A 15483-nucleotide genomic window follows, 5' to 3' on the forward strand; every position below is an offset into this window, starting at 1 on the left:
TTGGAGAATAGGTTGACCCTTTTCTTCTTTGTGGCAGCCCCTTAGATATCAGAAGATTGCTATCATGTTGCCCCTATTCCTTCTTTTCACCAGACTAGACATACCCAGTTCCTGCAACCGTTCTTCATATCCTTTATCCTCCAGCACCTTTGTTGCTCTTCTCTGCATTCTTTCCAGAGTCTCACCATCTTTTTTATATTGTGACGACCAAAACTGGAAGCACTATTCCAAACGTGATCTTGTCAAAGCATTATAAAGTGGTATTATCACTTCATGTAATCTTGAAGCTATCCCTCTGTTGATGCACCCTAAGAGTGCACTGTATTGTATTGTATCGTATCGTATTGCACTAAGACTGCTGGCTCATACTTAAATGGTTGTCCACTAGGATTCCTAGATACCTTTCACAGTTACTGTTCTTGAGCCAGGTACCACCTATTCTATACATGCATTTAGTTTTTCTTGACTAAGTATAAAACCTTACTTTTCTCCTCACTGAATTGCATTTGGTTGTTCAAGTCTATCAAGATCTTTCTGAATCTCGAGCCTATCTTGTGAAACGTTAACCCTTCAGCTCCACCACGCTGCTGCAGCCTACTGCTACTGAACAGGGCAGCTAAAAGGGCACAGCCAGGGGTGGGGCAGAGATAGGTGGAATGAATTGGAGCATCCCTGCAGCCATAAGCACTGCTGAACAAGTTGGGTGGCTGCATCTTTGCACTGCACTATCCCCCAATTCGTACATGTATAAACTATGTATAATAAAATGGGCTAAAAATTTTGGTTGTGATATTCAAAGGGAACAATGGGAGAATACGTGGATGCAAGGACTGAAATTCAGACTGTGTTATAATCTTAAACAGAATTTTCATAAAATGCTGTAGTATTTGTTACTGAAAAAAGTGTCTAAAGTATATAAAAGTACTTTGAATGTATGTCAGAAATGTGAACGAGGGAACTTTTTATCATGCTGGATGGACATGCAAAAAAGCTAAAAAAATTGGGTTGAAATACATTAATGCAGAACTCTTGAAGACCAATATACAATTGAAACTTTCTGATGAACTTTTTAAAACAGTTGCAAAAAACTCATGGAACTTTGTTTCTATATAACAGCAGTGAGATATTTATATGTACAGTGATGGAAGGGTCTGACATTTCCCATCATAGAAGAATGGATGGTAAGGTTGATGGAGCTGGCCGAGATGGTGAAATTGACAGCTCTGATTAAAGAAAAGATACTGATTAATTCTAATGCTGATTGGAACCCCCTTTCGGACTTTATATGTGAAACAGAAAAACAAATGAAATTTTGATCTATAGATTTGATGATTAGAAAAATAGACAACAGGAAAATGATGTGGGATGGCGAAGGTTATTGAGGCACAATAGAACCTCTGAAGCACAGGGCAGCAAGGGCAACTGCAGCTTTGGAGAATAGTACCGGTGTAGCTGGCGCTAATGTGGAGCTTGTATTTATTTCTCAGTAGCAGTGACAGTGCTGGGGCTGAAGTAGAGGCCGAAGGGCAGTGGTAGCTGGCTGGGACTTCTGAAAGTCCCAGGACTCTATTTCAGCACCAGTCCCAGAGCTACCACCAAATGCCAAAGTGCAGGGTGGCCAAAATAGCATGGGAGGGGAAGCGAGGTGGAGGGAATTACAGCACCCCTGCAGTCGTAAGTGCAGGCAGGCTGCCCTATGCCCGAATTTTGATCACATGACTGGGCACTGCAACAACCTTCATTCTGGACATGGGTCATAAGTCCATTATTTTCAGCAGTCATTTTGAACAGTCACTGGGCCAAGAACTACTGTATATAACAGAAAAACAATGAGCTTTTAAAACATGTTTTTAACCATTTTGCATGAAAAGTATGCAACATTCAAAGCCTCTTCGGTATTAACAATGACAAGTTGTTGGAAAACTTACCTTGCCTTGAAATTAACTCTGGCTGAACAGAAATCAAAGGTCAATTGGCACTCTCCTTCCACTTGAAAGCAGCAAACAATTCTGCAAAATAAAGGTAAGAAATCAAAGGTCAATTGGCACTCTCCTTCCACTTGAAAGAGCAAACAATTCTGCAAAATAAAGATAAGTGCTTATTTCCAACTGCACACATAGTAAATATTATATTTTAAGGAATATAAAGAAATAGCTTGAAAGATGGTTTGAGGCACAAATCTATCTAGCTTGAACACTGAGTTCAGTTAAAAGGAATTGTTCATCTGTGCCTCGTGTGAGCACAGAGTACACTATCAGGAACTTGAATGGCATGTATAAAACAAGGGTCCCCGACCCCCATCGGTGGCCCAGTGCTGGGCTGCAGTCCATTGGGAACTGGGCAGTGAAAGTGGTGGGCGAGAACCCATCTCCTCTCCCGCCCCCTACTGCCGCCTCCGCCATGCCTGAAAGGTTGGGGACTGCTGATATAAAAAATTTAGCCAACTGGCCTACATTGGAAGGGTCACATTGCAACCTGAGAAGTGAATTATCCCACTCGCTTTTTGTATCTTGACATAACAGAACAGGAAATAAAAAATGAAGTATATACTGTACCCTGTTTACTCCATTTTACATATAAGAAGTCTTCGACTTATGACCATAATTGAGGCCAGAATTATGGTTGTAGGTCACACCAATTGTTAGGCAGTCATCATGTGACCACATCCAATTTGAGGACTTTTGCTGAAGCAGTTATGCAAACTTTCCAGGAAAAAATGTTGTCAATTGCCATCATGATTTAAATGCAGGCCAGTTGCCACACATTAACTGTCAATCTTTTCTAAACTAATCCAGCTATATTATACATATAAAGTGCCAACAGCAAACTTTATTTTTTGAATACCCAATGGCTAGTTTTGAATTTTTATAATGCAAATTAGGTATACCATGTAAATTCTTCTATAATTTTAGTATTAGTAATATCAATTATTACTTTATAACACGTAATCAGTTTCATAGTGTGAAGCTGCTTGTTTTTTTTACCAAGCAGAGACAAAATTTCTAGACCAGGCTTGGAATTCTGCCAATAGAAGCAATCTGCTTTGCCTTCCAATTGCCATTGTTGCAAATCAAACCTTCATACAAAGTTGATTTTTATGTTGTTTTTACCCCTAATCAGAAAGAAAACACCTTTTGTTCAGCACAGTGAAGCCCAAAGGGCCTCTCCAGCAACATGGGCAAAAAGCCAACCACTCCTCCTCAGTACAGTAGCCTGCTTGGGCTTTTGAAAACAAAAAGTCACCACCTGTTCATCTCATCCTTAAGGAATATTTTAATTATCTCACATCTGAAAGGGGACCATTTATCTTCTCATCCTGTCAACAATGAGCTAAGATAACATTGCAGCCTGCTTCACAACATGCAGTTGACAGTGATTCAATCAACTGATGACTGAATTTTTTACTTTCTTTTCCCAGACCTGTACACCTTAAAATCACTCCTAATCAGGCATGAGGCAGAAAACAGACCTGCAGTGTTTTAAAACTCTTCCTAGAAAGCATTATAGCTCATCAAAGAAAAAGGAAATTGAAATGAATTTTTAAATGATCACAGTATTAATACATATTAAAATTACTTTATATAGTTACAAATTGTTGACAAGGACAAACTTTTCCATGAGTAAACAAGTTATCCATGCAAATTTCTTCACCTTCTTAGCATGAGATCCAAATGAATTTAGATCCAGGAGTTTATCCTTGGGTGAGGGAGCAAGATAGCACCAATCTCTTGTATGAAAAGGAAAAAGCTATTTAAAAGAAAAGCGGACTGCCCACAAAATTGAAAAATTACTATTGCTCTTTTAAGCTTTAAAAGTTTCAACAATCCTCAACTTTAGTAGTCCCTTACTTCCCTTCATTGCCTTTCTGCCACAATAGTTTCTTCCAACAGCCCAAAGTTTCACAAATGTCACTACGGATGTGGTTGGGTGTTTCTCTCTTGCCCAATCCCTCTTTACCTTTAATAGAGGGTTCAGCATAAATGTCATGGCTTGCATTAGGTCAAAGTTTCCCATTACACTTCAACCAAAGAATTGTATTTTAATAAAACTGCTGTAGTTGACAGCAAAAGGAAAAGAACATTCTTTTCCTCACAACTGTCCCCAACTGGACGACCTATTCGTTTTAAGTCTACACAAGTCACTTTATGATAATGTAAATAAACAATGCTCTGCAGATTCATCATTTCTATTTTTAAAGGCAACCTTCTTTAATTCCATTTTTTAAGATGCAAAAGCTCAATAGTGGCATATGCAGAACCATAGTGGACCGAAATGTCTAAAACTGGAATATCAGGTCAACAACAAAAAATAATCCTTCTTCCTGTTACATCAATAATGAAACTGTTAGCCATCATTTTAAAGCAGTCCATTTGAAACTATATTGATTTATAAATTAAAATGTTTGAGAAAGAGAAGTATCTGCATAAAATTTAAAACAAAACTTATACAGCTGCATGCTGTTAAAATTAGCCCTGTAATATTCAGATCAAAGTTTCCTTGGACTGGAATGGGATTCTTACAAATGCTGAAAATTACTCATTTTAAATAAATTAAAAGCATAATTCTGCTTGCTTGTGATTCAGAAGCTTCATATAGAAGACAGAGCACTGCAGCAAGCTCAAATAACCCACATCTGTCTACATTCTTCCAAATGGAAATCTTTCTGCCCAATGAATCTGCTGCAGCTATTTATTTCCCTTCTGGTTATCTTAAATAGCAGCTCTTTCTTACAACAATTAACTCCATGCAGAAATTCACTTAGCTCTAGAGGAACAAATCTCCTTCATTTTAACAGTTGTCAGCAAGCCAGAAGACATTATACTGTATAAAAATAATACAACATGGGTAGTCCGTAACATACAACCACAACTGAGCCCAAAAGTTCCATTGTTAAGCAACATAGTTGTTAAATGAGTTGCCCCATTTTACGTTTGCCATGGTTTTTAAGCAAATCCATTAAGTGAACCATGAGGTCATTAGGCAAATCTGGCTTCCCCCCTTAACTTTACTTGCTGGAAGTCAACTGAGGTTATAAATGGTGATCACATGACCTGGGATGCTGCAATCATCATAAATACATCCCAGTGGCCATGCACCCAAAGTCTGATCATATGACTGTGGGGATGCTGCAATGGTCATAAGTGTGAAACCTGGTCATAAGTCACTTTTTAATGCCATTCTAGCTTTGAATAGTCATTAAACATTACATTATTGTAAGCAGAGGATTGCTTGTAGAATCTAACTACCACACATAATGTGATCCAGTTTTTCTTCAGACAGATTCCTTGGTTCTGAGCAAATCACAAAACTTCCATCTTATAATTCCTTTATGGAATATAGCTGCCCATTTCAGAACTCAGACATAATAGAGAAAAGAAAGCACAGGACATTTTTACATGTGTAATCAATAAATAATTTCTAGCAGCATCATAAAACTATTATATGGTTGTATGCTTAAGAAATGGATATGTGCTTAAATTCACTTGTGAAATATAGGGAAGACTTCAGTGTTAGTTGCATGAGAATAAAAAGGTAAGTTGTTAGGAGCATGGTGGCTCATGTGGTTAGAACATGGTTAGGAAGCTGCGTTGACAAGCAGCAAGCCCAAGTTTGAGACCCAAGTGCTGCCCTGGGGCAGGGTACTTCATGTAATCTTGATTCTATCCCTCTGTTGATGCAACATAGGACTGCATTGGCTTTTTAGCAGCTGCAGCACACTGATAGCTCATACTTAAATATAGTGATTGTCCACCTAGATCCCTCTCAGTTATTGATGTTGAGCCTGGTACCTCGTCTAAGCCTGTGCATTTGGCTTTTATTATTTTTCACACCACTGAACTGCATTTTGTTGGATAGACCCCAGTGTTCAAAGTATGTCAAGCTCCTTCTCTATCTTGAGTCTTATCTTGTAAAGTATTTGCTATTTCCCCCCAGCTTGGTGTCATCTGCAAATCTGATGAGTTCCCGTTCTATCCCCTTATCTAAATTGTTTATGATGAAGAAGTGTACTGGGCCTAAGACAGAACCTTGAGATATCCCACTGCATTCTTCCCTTCATTTAGACATAGTGCCATGAAGACTACAGGTTGAATGTGATTGGTCAGCCACTTATGAATCCATCTGATGGTGATTCTGTTTATCCCACACTTTTCTATCTTACCAAGAAATAGGTCTACTTTGTCAAATGCTTTACTGGAGTCTAAGTAAACTATGCCTACAGTATTTCCCTGATCCACCAATTTAGTCACTTTGTCAAAGAAAGTAATAAGGTTTGTCTGCATGATCTGTTTTTGACAAAACCATAATGACTTATATTAATAGCTTTGCTTGTTTCTAGATGTTCACATCTTTTCCAGGATTTTCCCAGATACCGATGTCAGGCTGATTCGTCTGTAGTTTCCTAGATCCGCTTTTTTCCCTTTTTGAAGATTGAAATCACATTGCTAAATGCTAATTTTCTCTTGTAGTTAATTGTTCCTTGTTGTGTTCAGTTTGGTTGCAGTTTTTTTTCCTTTAGTTGGGTTTCTCATTTTGTTATTTGAATCTAGACTCCTCTAAAACCTTTGCTTTTTCCTCTAGATGGTATATCTTTTCCTTAAGTAATTCAATTAGTCTACATTTGGTTGAGGTATAATTTGGGTCTTCTATGCACTTGACCTAAAGAAGCAACAGAGTTTTGCCTTACTGATGAAACCTAGAGATTTGAGGTCTGCTGCCAAGCATAATGCAGTTAAAATGACATATTGCCCTGCCTTGAATGGATTTGTGAATGCTTTTAAACATACTTTTTAAAATGAGAATTATGAGTTAAAGGGGGGCTTGTATTTGGGAACATGTGCAAAAAGCTATGTAGTGAACAATTAAAAAAATCTGTTCGTATGTGCTAATGCATGTATGATTTTTCCGAGATATTCAAACTGTTAATGAAACAGTGCCAAATTGCTGGACCAGCCTAGTTAGTATCAGCCACACTGTTGGACTACAGTGAGTGAAACCAGTAGCTGAAGCTCAGAACTCCTGCAATGTTCTCTTCCATAGAATGACCGTTCTTCCCGATCCTTTCATGATTTATATTTTTAAGGAAAATGGCTAAAATATCACTTTTAGGAATAAGCTATGCAGAGAAATGCACATTAAAAAAAATCACTAAATATTGTGTTAGGCTCTAAACAGTACAAATGTAATATTGATGTTAAATAACCCAGAAAATATATACAGAAACATAAAAAATTAAAACCATTATAACTGAATTTCTTGAAATCAAGAATGCAAACAACTGAACCATTTTCCATACAAAAATAAATGCAAAACACATTGGACAAGCTCATTTCATGTCACTACCCATTTCACTAATCTCGCAAATGTTCAGGGCTCTAAGCATTGCAGCAGACAAGAAAACCCACAGCTAACCAGACACCCTTGAACCAGGCCAGAGGAGGCCATGATCAGGGCCGATGCCCGATTATTCCACGGAAATGGCAGCCGTGTGCCCGGACCTTGCTTCCGAGGCCTGTCGGCCCCGTGGCTGCCCCCCGGGCTTCTTTGTGTCGAGACCGAGGAAACCCACTTGGTAGCCATTTTGAAAACGAGCAATCCCCGTGGCAGCCACGCCACTCCAGGCAGACGCCCCCGAGTCCGAGGGCGGCCAGAAGGCAGCGAGAGTTAGGCCGGCCGGCCGGCCTGCAAGCCTTTCCCGGGACAGATTTCAAAATATGCCAAACTCCGTTCCGCCAGGCACTCCGAGTATCCCACCGGCCCACAGAGGACCTTAACTAGATGAGTCCCATTTACAGGACATTTCCTAGAGGAAACTTCTCACCATCATTACATTACTGTGAAATAAATTGTAAATGCCACAAAACCGCTCTTCTCCCACAGCCTCCCGCAACAGACGAGCCGGGCTGACCAAACGGGCGCCCGTCTCTCCCTCGCCCGGGCGGGACTACCGAAAGGCGCCGAGCTGTGGCATTCCGGGGCCGCTGCGCCCGCCCAGCGTGGGGGCCACCTGGGGAGGTCGAGCTAGCCAGCGGCCGACCTCCTCGGGAGCCGCGTTACGAGGCTAGGACGCCCAGCACAAGGAAGGCCACGCCGGCTGGAGCCAAAGGAGGTGGGCCGCGGCCACCGTCCGCCCGGTTTTGGCGCTGCCAACCGAATTTTAGCTGACGCCCTCCGAACAAACGCGGGAGGCCCTCGGCTTGGGCCGCGCGCGCAGCCAGGAAACGGTTCCTTTCCTCGCCCGCCTGCCCGTCCGGGGCAGGCCCTTCCACCGACCGACCAGGCCTCGCGAGTTCGCTCCCGGCAGCGCCACAGCCCGAGTATCTTCTCCTTCCGCGGGAGGGGAGGGGAGAGGTGGGGTGGGGGGAGAGGCACCGTGCCGACGGAAGGCCTGCGCTGGCGGGGGGGGGAGGGAAGGTCCACGAGCTCCTTGGGCGCTCCTCCCCCATGAGCCAGGCCTTCCCTGACGCCCTCCAGCCGCGCAGCGGAAGACCACGCCAAATCCCGGTCCCCGCGCACTTCGGGAAGTCCAAGATTAGGGGTATGAGAAAGAAGAGCCCTCGGCCTCCCACTCACCGCCGAGGCGCGGCCCGCTCTCGCCTGCCTTTCGTCGCCGCACGATCCACCTCTACAGCTGCAGTAGGCCCGGATGCTCTGCGCGCGCATCAGGGCAAAAGCAAGCTTGTTACGTCCGATGGGAGGTGTAGTTCTTCTTGAGCCAGAATTCACGGGCTTCCGTGAGCGTCTTCCCCGAGAGGACTACATCTCCCAGGGTACCCGCGTCTATATATTGGCTCGCCCTCTGCTTCGGAGGTTTGCGCCCTGCACTCGCCAAGCTCCGCCCCTTGCGCTTTTTCCCGTCCCGTCCCTCCTTTGGCGTGATGGAATATCGAGTCTTTCTGCTTGTCTACCTGCATTGGCGAAGAGAGATTGAGAACTACAACTCCCAGGAGGCAACTCGGTACCTGTAGATCCTTGGGAGAGAATACGCCCGCGCCAACACGGCTTTTTCCTGGGGCCTAGGTTGTTGTTGTTTGCTCATGGTCCCTGGGCTAGGCCGCTTCTGTCGATTGGGCGATTGCTATTAATTGGCCTTTTATGGGACGGGACTAAAGAAATAAATCCTCTTGAGACGGGCGGAGAGACCCGGTAGAAATTGTGGTGTGCTCGCATGTGGTCATTTGCGTTCACATACGGGTAGTGCGTGAAACAGGCGTGAGAATCCGGGAACACGTGTTAGGATGCTTACACAAAATACAAAACATTCTATGCAGAGACTAGTCGCAGAATAAAGTAAAAGGGGCCAGTAACAAAAGAAATAAGAATATGGGGAGTATCGTGGGACGCCAAGCAGAAGAATTCATGGATAGAAGAGAATCTAGCTCAGGCTTGAACTACGAAGTCCTTGGTGTTCTCTGAGCTGGGTTGTTTTCTTGCAGATGTTCAACACCAAAGTAGCTAACATTTTTAGAGGAGGTTAACCTATTCTCCAAACACCTGAAGGCAGGACCAGAAGCAATGAATGGAAACTTAATAAGGAAAGATCCAACTAAGAAATTTCTTGACAGTGAAAACAATCAGTGGAATTGCTTGCATCCAGAAGTTGTGTGTTCTGAACACTAGCGATTTTTAAGAAGAAACTGAACAGCCACTTGTATGAAATGGCCTAGGTGTCTCCTGGTCAAACGGGGTTGGACTATAAAACTTCCAAGGTATCTTCCAACTCTGTTCCAAATATCCACAAACACATCTGCCAGCTCCAGCTAACCAAGGAAAAACACTGCATTTTTAGACAGTGTTTCCCTTCAATTGGGAAACAGCAGACATTTTAGAAAAGCAAGATAGAAAAAAAGTGGCCAGAGGATTCTTAGAAACAAGGCCTTCCAATCAAGTTGCAATCCAAAATATAAACGAAGGGCTACCTTAAGCATTTGGAAGCTTCAACTGGTGCAGAATGCAGTAATGCAAGGAGTTCTTTGGGCCCCTAAGGTGGCCCATGTTACACCACTGCTCCGTGTCTGCTGGTATGCTTTTGGGTGTAATTTAAGGTGTTGGTTTATTACCTTTAAATCCCTGGATGACATGGGTCCAGGTTGCTTGAGGAACTGTCTCACCCCCAAGGCCCCACCTGTGCCCGCAAAGGAGACATCCTGTGGGTCCTGTCAGTCAAGGACTTCCTGTGTCCAGGAGTTCTTTTAATAAAGCATCCAGATCTACACACATGGTTTGCTTTATTGGAGGATAGGTGGGTTTAATATTAATAAAGTTGGAAGGGACCTTGGAGGTCTTCTAGTCCAACCCCCTGCTCAGGCAGGAAACCCTATACCATTTCACACAGTCTCTTCTTAAAAACTTCCAGTGTTGGAAGTCCAAATAAATTCTCTTCTTAAAAACTTCTTAAAAACTTCCAGTGTTGGAAGTCCAAATAAATTATATCCACAGCATTCCTCTGGTCCACTAATTTTGTCGCCTGCGCCAAGAATGCAATAAGATTTGTCTGGAATGATCTGTTTTTGACAAACTCATGTTGGCTTTTGATAATGACTTTGTTTGCCTCTAGGTGTTTGCTGATTCATTGCTTGGTTATCTTTTCCAGAATCTTCCCGGGTATTGAGGTCAGGGTGATAGGTCTGTAGTTTCCTGGATCCATTTTTTTTTCTTTTTTGAAGATGGGAACTACATCAGCTCTTTTCCAGTCCTTTGATAGTTCCCCGGTGTTCCAGGATCTTTGAAAAATAGAGTTCAATAGTTCTGAGATCACATCTGCCAGTTCCTTCAGAACCCAGGGGTGTGATCCATCTCGTCCTGGTGATTTGAACCCATTTAGAGTAGACAGGTGCTGCGGTACCAACTTTCCAGGCTGGATTACACGGGTCTTTGCCCCAACCCCTGCCAGCAACCTTTTTTTGGTGGCCGGAGCAGCCGCCTGCACCCCAATTGCCAAAACCCCACTGTAACCAGCGGCAGATTCTTCTTTCTTCTCCATCTCAAAATCTTCGCTCTTTGCCGTCCTCCCAGAAGAAAGATGAATCTGCCGCAGGTTGCAGTGGAGTTTTGGCAATTGGGGTGCAGGCGGCTGCTCCGGCCACCAAAAAAAAGTTGCTGGCAGGGGCTGGGGCAAAGACAAAGTTGCTGGCAGGGGCTGGGGCAAAGTTGGCACCGCAGGAGAGAACTCCACTCCTGGAGGACTTTTCTCAGGCAGAGGTGGCTTCTCAGTGCACCTGCTGAAGAGGAGATCCTACTGATTCCATCTCACAGTCCTTCATCCGCAGCACCTAAGAAGGGGAAAGGGTCAACTCAGTGGAACACCTCCATGGAGTGGAAGTACCAGATGGCAGTCCACAGCCCCTCTGTTGAACAGGAAGGAGAAATTTGACTGACTGGAAGTCAAGGAGGTGGACCCTACCGCACAGTGCGTGCGCTCGATGGATGCTATATCAATTTAATAAATTATTTAGGACAATCAAAGAAAATGGTGGTGGCTGGTTTGGCCAGAACTCTGAATGCTTGTGAAGATTACTTACAATTTGAACTTTTTTTTTTTTTACAAACGTTGGGGGTGAATTTGCCAAAGGCTCTTGCATTTGAAGCAGGTAATTTGAGACCAGAGTTGTTTTTCAGAGTGAGTCAGGCAGGATGTAAATATAATTAAATAAATAAAAGTATCAACAGTGTGACTTCAAACAGTGTCAGGATCCCAGAAGCTTGGGACAACCTTTTGCTTCCAGAACAGAAGATCTGGGTAATGAAGAATGTCTTTGAGAAGAGTGTCTTTTTTCTATTGGGGTGACCAGTTTTCACTAGACTAGGTATACCTAGTCTAGTGAAAAAAAAATACCAGGGGTGACATGATAGCAATCTTCCAATACTTGAAGGGCTGCTACAAGGAAGAGGGAGTCAAGCTATTCTCCAAAGCACCTGAAGGCAGGACAAGAAGCAACGGATGGAAACTAACCAAGGAGAAAAGCAATCTAGAACTAAGGAGAAAATTCCTAACAGAACAGTGGAACAAATTGCCATTGGAAATTGTAGGTGTCCCAACACTGGAAGCTTTTAAGAAGAGACTGAACAGCCATCTATAAAAAATAGTATAGGTCTCCTTACGAGAACAAGGGGTTGGGCTAGATGACCTCCAACGTCCCTTCCAACTCTATTACAGTTGCCGAGAGGATAATCAATGATACTCAGAAAGAAGTCCAGCTGGTAGGACCTCCTGAACTGGACAAAAGTTGGATAACTAGAGACATTTTAGAAGCTGATCACTGTTTTACTGCAGCATTGGGTGTCTGGTGGGGAAATCGAAATATTGGCCACTGAGCAGCTGCCCAGAAAAGTTTTCCTAAACTCTTTTCAGCTTGTTATAAATGATTTGCACACACATGCAATGCCATCAGTTTGCCAGTTGATGGTGCTGTTGAACAAACAACTGCAGCTCAGTTTCTGAGCAGTAAGATGCCATTGCAAAACCAAATAGGTTGGGGTAACTTGGTCTAATGGTTAAGGTGCTGGATGGGGAATTGTCATGCCTCCTAGTTCCGCTTTAGGCACGCAAGGTAGCCAGTGACTCTGGACCAGTCACTCTCTCTTGGAGGAAGAAGGCAACAGCAAATCATTTCTGGATACATCCAGAAAGCTTCAGGACACCATCCTTGTAGTTGAGTTGCTGGGAGTCAAATTGATGAGAAGGACAAAAATGTAGTATGTAAAAATGATATGTGTATTCTCCAAAAAGTAAGTTCATAGCACAGCACCAAACACGTACATCCACATGCAGGATGACTAAAAACAATGTTCTCATTTTGAACCAATCAGTCATGTGACCTTTTAAGGTACTCAGAAGAGGAGAGCTTACTGTGAACCATCTGGGCAGCCCTGTTTCCTGAAGAAGCAGAACGGACCAGCAAACGGGAGCCATGTGGCTGCGGAGCTGTTGGTGGGGGCAGTGGAACACTGCAGCACAGTAGACCAGGTGCTGCAAACGGCAGTAGACCAGGGACTGCAAACAGCAGCAGACCAGTAGGCTGAGGACTGCAAACAAAAACAGACCAGTAGGCCAGGGACTGTGAACGGCAACCGCACAGCAGACTCTTGGAAAAAGAAACTGATGCTATTTTGATTTGCAAAGCATAGGATACAAAAAATAAAAATAAAAATAGGCACAATTATCTAGAAAAGAGAAGGTAGAAGCGTGGCTAACAGCAAAGCACATCCACCAACCATAAATGAGGGATTTTCAAACAACAAATTCATGGAACAGGCAACAGAAACTATTGTTGTATGCAATACATGTTCCATGTATGTGCTTATGCCCAAAGAACACCCAAATTATACATGCATTAAATGTAAACTATGAGAACTACTAGAGGAAAAAGTAAGGCACTTAGAGGCAACTCTAGCCCAACTCCAACCTATGAAAGAAAGCGATACCCAAACCGAACCAAATAATGGACAAATCCCAGAGGATTTGACTCTAAACTCTTGGAGGAAGACAAATGGAGGTATGTCAAACATAGAAGGAAACACAAGAATCAAAGGAAGCAGCAGCATACATCTAATAAACCCCTACTGCCCAACCTAACCCAACCAGAAACAGCCCCATTAAAACTGAGCAATCAATTTCTCCCCCAAGATGGAAATACACAGACCCACAACCCCCCTCAAAGAAAACATGCAAACACCTAGCAAAGAAACAACACCAAATATCCCTTAAAAAGTCACATCAACAAACACACCTGAGACGAACAGAAAAGCACCTCAGACTGCACCCCCCCCCCCAAAAGAAGGCGAGTGCTGGTGATAGTAGATTCTATTTTCAAAGGAAAAGAATCAGCCATCTGCAGACTGGACATACAATCCAGGGAGGTATGTTGTCTCCCTGGAGCAAAAATCAAAGATGTGGCTGAGAACCTAACCAAAATAACGAGGCCCAAAGATTACTACCCTCTCCTATTCCCTCACATTGGGACGAATGACAAAACAAAAAACCTGAGCACAATACTGAGAGACTATAAGCAACTAGGCCAGTGGTTCTCAATCTGTGGGTCGGGACCCCATTTGGGGTCGAATGACCATTTCACGGGGTCGCCAAACAACGCAGTCCGCCATTTTTTCCCCCCTTTCCTTAGCTGTGCTACTCCCTTTTATTCTATTGGCTTTTGAAAGCCAATAGAATAGACTCTCTTGAATAGGGTCTAATTCTATTGGCTTTCAAAAGCCAATAGGAATTGTCCAGCCTGTCTCTGCCCTGCTGAGCCCGCCAAAAGTCCCATTCTGCAAATGGGGCTGCACCAGTTGAGTAGTCCTCGACTTACGACCGGTTGAGTAGTCCTCGACTTACGACCGGTTGGGGTCGCGGCATTAAAAAGGTTGAGAACCACTGGGCTAAAGGGTTAGTGTCACCAAAAAAACTTTGTTTCCTGGACCATGGACTGCATTTTCTACACGAAGGACTCTTGGCAAGGGATGGGCTGCATCTCATGAAAACACAGGAAAATGTACTGAGAAAAAGAATGGCCCCAACTCATTAGAAGGGCTTTAAACTAAAATTGAGGGGGAAGGGTAACCAATCATTAGAATCTCTAGAAGACAAAACCAATCATAAGCCCCAAGAAAACAAATCAAACAAAGAGGTAGGGAGTGATGAGAAAAAAATAAAAAATAAAACAACGATTAGGAGATACAGGAAACATACCCATGGCCAGACATAAAAGTCTTAAATGTTTATATACTAATGCTCAAAGCTTGGGGAACAAACGGGGTGAACTAGAAGCAATAGTACACGAGGGTGGTATAACATAGTTGGCATTACAGAAACCTGGTGGGATGAAACCCATGACTGGAATGGACTGATTGATGGATACAAATTGTTCAAAAGAAACAGAACTACAAAAAGAGAGGGGGAGTTGCACTATATGTAAGGGAATACTACATGTCTACAGAAATGCACATGATCCAAGATAAAAGCCCTCCAGAATCTATATGGGTCAATATAAAAGGGGAAAAAAGTGACATTGCCATAGGGTATACTACAAGCCACCCAACCAATCAGAAGAAATAGATGGACTCTTTGTCAACCAGTTAACAAATGCATGTAGGAAGCATACCACAGTAGTAATGGGAGACTTCAACTAACCAGATACTGTATCAGCTGGGAGACAAACTCTGCAGCAAGCGGGAGATCAAACAGATTCCTAACTAACCTAGCCGACAACTTTGTCATCCAAAACGTGAGGAGGGAACTAGAAGTAAAGCTATACTGGACCTAATTCTTACTACCGTAATAGGGAAGAAGTGACGGAGGGAGTTGAAGTTGCTGGAACCTTGGGGGAAAATGACCACGTCATACTGAAATTCAATATAATGCAAACAGAAGCAATAGAAAATAATTCAACCAATGTCTTAAACTTCAAACGAGCTGATTTTAACAAACTCAGAGAGAACCTAGAAAAGATTCCATGGAGGACTTTGAAAAAAGCCCAGAGAAGAGCA

The 15483-nt window shown here is 43.0% G+C and overlaps 1 protein-coding gene across 4 annotated transcripts in view; it reads right to left on the reverse strand.

The window, feature by feature from the left end:
• Nucleotides 1-8727, reverse strand: part of THRAP3 (thyroid hormone receptor associated protein 3) — a 31098-nt gene extending 22371 nt beyond the window's left edge. For 3 of the 4 annotated variants that reach the window (XM_039327625.1, XM_039327618.1, XM_039327598.1), the window contains exons 1-2: nt 8572-8727; nt 1929-2009 (exon numbers count right to left, since the gene is read on the reverse strand). The gene's annotated coding sequence lies outside the window, so the exon portion shown is untranslated. Of the gene's footprint in view, nt 1-1928; nt 2010-3651; nt 8293-8571 lie in introns of those variants that run through there. The other variant, XM_039327608.1, reaches the window with a different exon arrangement.
• Between the last annotated feature and the right edge of the window lie 6756 nt (nt 8728-15483).

This window comes from Crotalus tigris, unplaced genomic scaffold (assembly GCF_016545835.1).
Source record: "Crotalus tigris isolate CLP2741 ecotype Arizona unplaced genomic scaffold, ASM1654583v1 scf7180000017614.5298720, whole genome shotgun sequence".
Taxonomy (NCBI): domain Eukaryota; kingdom Metazoa; phylum Chordata; class Lepidosauria; order Squamata; family Viperidae; genus Crotalus; species Crotalus tigris.